The sequence below is a fragment of the Bos grunniens genome, chromosome 7 (genome assembly GCF_055505025.1).
Source record: "Bos grunniens cultivar Pamir isolate PY7600 chromosome 7, Bosgru_T2T1.0, whole genome shotgun sequence".
Classification (NCBI taxonomy): Eukaryota; Metazoa; Chordata; class Mammalia; order Artiodactyla; family Bovidae; genus Bos; species Bos grunniens.
In genome coordinates, this window is record NC_141171.1 from 110101773 (window position 1) to 110106166 (window position 4394).

The 4394-nt window shown below is 40.4% G+C and overlaps 1 pseudogene; it reads left to right on the forward strand.

Moving 5' to 3' along the window:
• The first annotated feature begins 787 nt into the window (after positions 1–787).
• LOC147370109 (lysine-specific demethylase 4C pseudogene) lies at positions 788–1916 on the forward strand (annotated as a pseudogene).
• Positions 1917–4394: the final 2478 nt, after the last annotated feature.

A 4394-nucleotide genomic window follows, 5' to 3' on the forward strand; every position in this document is an offset into this window, starting at 1 on the left:
TCCATACCATTTCTATCCTTTATTGAGACCATCTTTGCATGAAATGTTCCCCTAGTATCTCTAATTTTCTTGAAGAGATCTCTAGTCTTTCCCATTCTGTTGTTGTCCTCTATTTCTTTGTAGTGATAACTGAGGAAGGCTTTCTTATCTCTCCTTGCTATTCTTTGGAACTCTGCATTCAAATGGGAATATCTTACCTTTTCTCCTTTGCTTTTCACTTCTCTTCATTTCACAGCTATTTGTAAGGCCTCCTCAGACAACTATTTTGCCTTTTTGCATTTCTTTTCTTGGTGATGGTCTTAATCCCTGTCTTCTATACAATGTCCCAAACCTCCACCCATAGTTCATCAGGCACTCTGTCTATCAGATCTAATCCCTTGAATCTATTTTTCACTTCCTCTGTATAATCGTGTGAGATTTGATTTAGATCATACCTGAATGGTCTAGTGGTTTTCCCTACTTTCTTCAGTTTAAGTCTGAATTTGGCAAGAAGGAGTTCATGATCTGAGCCACAGTCAGCTCCCCGTCCTGTTTTTGCTGACTGTATAGAGCTTCTCCATCTTTGGCTGCAAAGAATATAATCAATCTGGTTATGGTATTGACCATCTGGTAGTCTCCATGTGTAGAGTCTTCTCTTGTGTAGTTGGAAGAGGATGTTTCTATGACCAGTGCGTTCTCTTGGCAAAATTCTATTAGCCTTTGCCCTGCTTCATTCTGTACTCCAAGGCCATATTTGCCTGTACAAATACACCACACCTGTAGTATTAAAATTTCATGAAGGGTCTTGGTATGCAATACCCCCGGAACATGGAAAATGACTGGAAAGACTAGCTCAAGGTTTTTTCCCAAGCAGTTCTCAAGGGTGTGATGCATTTCTTCGCCACAAGATGACACTGATATCTCCCTCAGTATTAAAGAAATACAGCATTCCCTTTGACAAGATCACCCAGGAAGCTGGAGAATTTATGATCACTTTCCCATATGGCTACCATGCTGGTTTTAATCATGGTTTCAACTGTGCAGAATCTACAAATTTTGCTACTGTCAGATGGATTGACTATGGGAAAGTTGCTAAATTGTGCACTTGCAGGAAAGACATGGTGAAAATTTCTATGGATATCTTTGTGAGGAAATTTCAACCAGACAGATACCAGCTTTGGAAACAAGGAAAGGATATATACACCATTGATCACACAAAGCCTACTCCAGAATCCACCCCTGAAGTAAAAGCATGGCTGCAGAGGAGGAGGAAAGTAAGAAAAGCATCCAGGAGCTTCCAGTGTACTAGTTCTCACTCTAAGAGGCCTAAGAATGAGGAGGATGAGAAACTGTCAGCTATAGTTGGTGGGGCAGAGGGACCCACTCCTGACCCGGATCCAGGTGATCTCAAGGATGATGGAAAGCCAGAAGAAGCAGTGAAACTAGCAAACACAGAAGCACCTTCAGAGGGAGAGGCCTCTGTTAGCAGGATGCAGCTGGATCATAATTTGTCAGATAATATCAGATTCTCGGGAAACGTCTGCCTAAACACATCTGTAGCAGAGAAAATCAAAGCTGAGGCTGAACAAACTTGTGCTGCAATTCCACCTTCAAATCTCAGCGAGGCTGACGAGTCCATATTTAGTGGCCAAGTGACATCCGAGGAATCAGAGCCATGCAAGCTTCCATGGCCAAAGTCACCTGAGTCATACTCCTCTGTGGCAGAGAGTAGCAGTGCTTTGACTGAGGGAGAAGAGAGTGATGTGGAAAGCCGTGGGAATGGCCTTGAACCTGGGGGAGTCCCAGCGGTCCCCAGTGGCCAGAGAAATGGCTTCAAAGTCCCCAGTGTATGTGACAGTGTCAATTTTTACCGTATTTATTGTGTTGTCAAGGCTTTTTCTGAAAACAGCATGCTATGCATGGAAATCTTGCTGTAGGGCAGAAATAGCATCTTACATTTATAGGTCTTAATCTATTTCCTTCAATGACTGGGTGGTAAGCTTTCTGTGAGCTCTGGCTAACCTGGTGATAATTCAGAGAACATGGAACTTGTGGCCATGTGTTGGGGTTTAATTTTCTTTCTTTTTTAGTTTTTCTAACATTAGACTCTTTGTTTTGAGATCTTTGTAGATTTATATGCAGTGGTAAGAAGTAGTGTAGCAAGATTTTATATACCCAGTTTCCCTCAGTAGAACCTCCTTGGAAAACTAGGATAGGACAGCACAGTGATACTGACATTGATATAGTCAAGACACAGAATGGTTCTGTCACCTGCAATATTAGCCAGACTGGAAATAACTCACCTGCAAGACTCTCAAAAAATAAAAAAATAAAAATAAATAAATAAAATTTAATGAAGGGGAAAATTATGAAAAAGTCTAATAATTTTACTTTGAGAGGCCATAATAAACACAATGTCATGAAGCACTGCCATAGGCTAAATAGCTAGAGCACATACCCCCAAATGGTGGCTTTACAGAACCCATTTTTTTTCCTCATTAATGTCACAGTCTCACGCTAGTCAGTGGGGGTTCTGGAGTGTTCTCTCCTCCACACAGTCACACAGGAACCCAAGCCCCTTCCAAATGGTGGTGCCACCATTCCTTGGGGCCTTTGAGAACTGCTGGGATCCTCTGCCTCTCACGGACCAATGAGCAGAGAAAGGGCAAATAGAAGAACAATGCAAGGTACTTTATGGGCTAGGCCTGGCGGTAGGTGCAGCTTTTTCCCACTTTATATTGCCACAGACTAGTAACATGGACTCTCCTATATGCAGGACAACTGGGAAACACAGTCAAGTATGCAAGTAAGGAGAGAAGAGAAACAGAGCAGAACAAGCTGGTTTGCCTCCTACAACTCAGATTTTGAAGCTTTCCTGGAGTTTTATAGTGTTAGCCTGATGAAAACTAAATTATATTTAACTCCTTCTGCAATGATAGAATATACCCTAGAGAAAAATAGAAAATAGTTTATTTTAATCCTATTCATCAACTTTGGGTTCTCTTTCAATTTTCTTCAAGCTTTATTAGTGGTTAGCATTTTAACTGGTTAATAAACAGAAGAAAAAAAATTAAAGGTTTGGTTCCCAACATACTCAATATACTCAGTGTTGGAGAGAATATGGAAGAAAAGGTACAATTATTCTTTAAGTTGTAAACAGCTAGGAAGGGCACCTTGACAAGGTCTATCACAATTCTGAATGCACACACCCAAAGACATATAGATTTCACTTCTGGAAACTAATCCTACAGACACATTAAGTCAAAAAACACTAGCTCCCTCTTGCATACTTCTTGCTTTACGTCAGAAGACTGTGTGTAGTCACTTCCCCAGTAACCAAATTGACAGAGCTGGGACATGAGCCCAAGAAGCTCGTCTCCAGAGTCTTGGCCCTTAACTGCTATCTTTCTCATTTACTCAGACATGATAAAGCAAAGTTTGAAAACAACTTAAATGTCCACCAATACAGAATTTGTTAAGGAAATTATAATAAGGTCCAAACATCCAATAGATCGCTACAAAGCCACTAAAAATCATGAGGCAGTTTGGCAGGCACTGATGTGGAGCAATCAAATCTTAGCAAAAAGATTAGCGTGTAAAACAACACAGTAGGCTATCATTGTATAAAATATTTTGAAATGAATCTCTTTGGGGAAACGATCATAAGGAAAGGGTAATATTGATAGTCCCTTAAGAGAAAAATAAAAATTTTGGTGGGGAACTTTCTCTTAATACCATTTTGTACCATTGGGATTTTGAAATAGGTGCTGATAATCCATTTGAAACAATTATTATTTTCAATAACGTGAACATATACAAAGCTAATCAAAACTAGGACAGTTAAATATGCATTGCTTTAATGTTTTCTCACTTAGGACTTCCTTTGCCTGATACAGCCGGGAGCAGAGTTGCTTAACTGCTATTCATGACCCTCTCTTTCCTCCTCTCACATGGGAAGCAGCAATTCAGCTTTATTAAACTAGGGGGTGGGGGGATTTGATTATATGAATACATTACACATGTATGACCTATTGCCTCAGCATATTTCTCATCACCTCAGCCATTTTCATTATCCATGGTCCCTACTCAGATTAAAATCCTAGCTGGCTCCTCTCAGAGCACTTGATTCTAGCTCCTGGGATTTCCCAAGGCCTGATTCATGTTCTACCTAATCAAAAAACTTCTTCCTGTGAGTTCTCTATCAGCTTGGATGAAGGCTTTCCCTCGAGTTTATAGGATATGAATCAGAGCTGGGTAAACCCCCTGGATTAGAGTAATCTCTTTATTTACACACTTATCAGCATGTTATTTTTTAAACCCCCAAAAGATGAAACTTTTGCCAGCATTTTCAGGAATGAAGCTGTTCTCATAAGGTGGGGACAGAGCAAACAGAAGGTCAACACGAGGGACAGAGG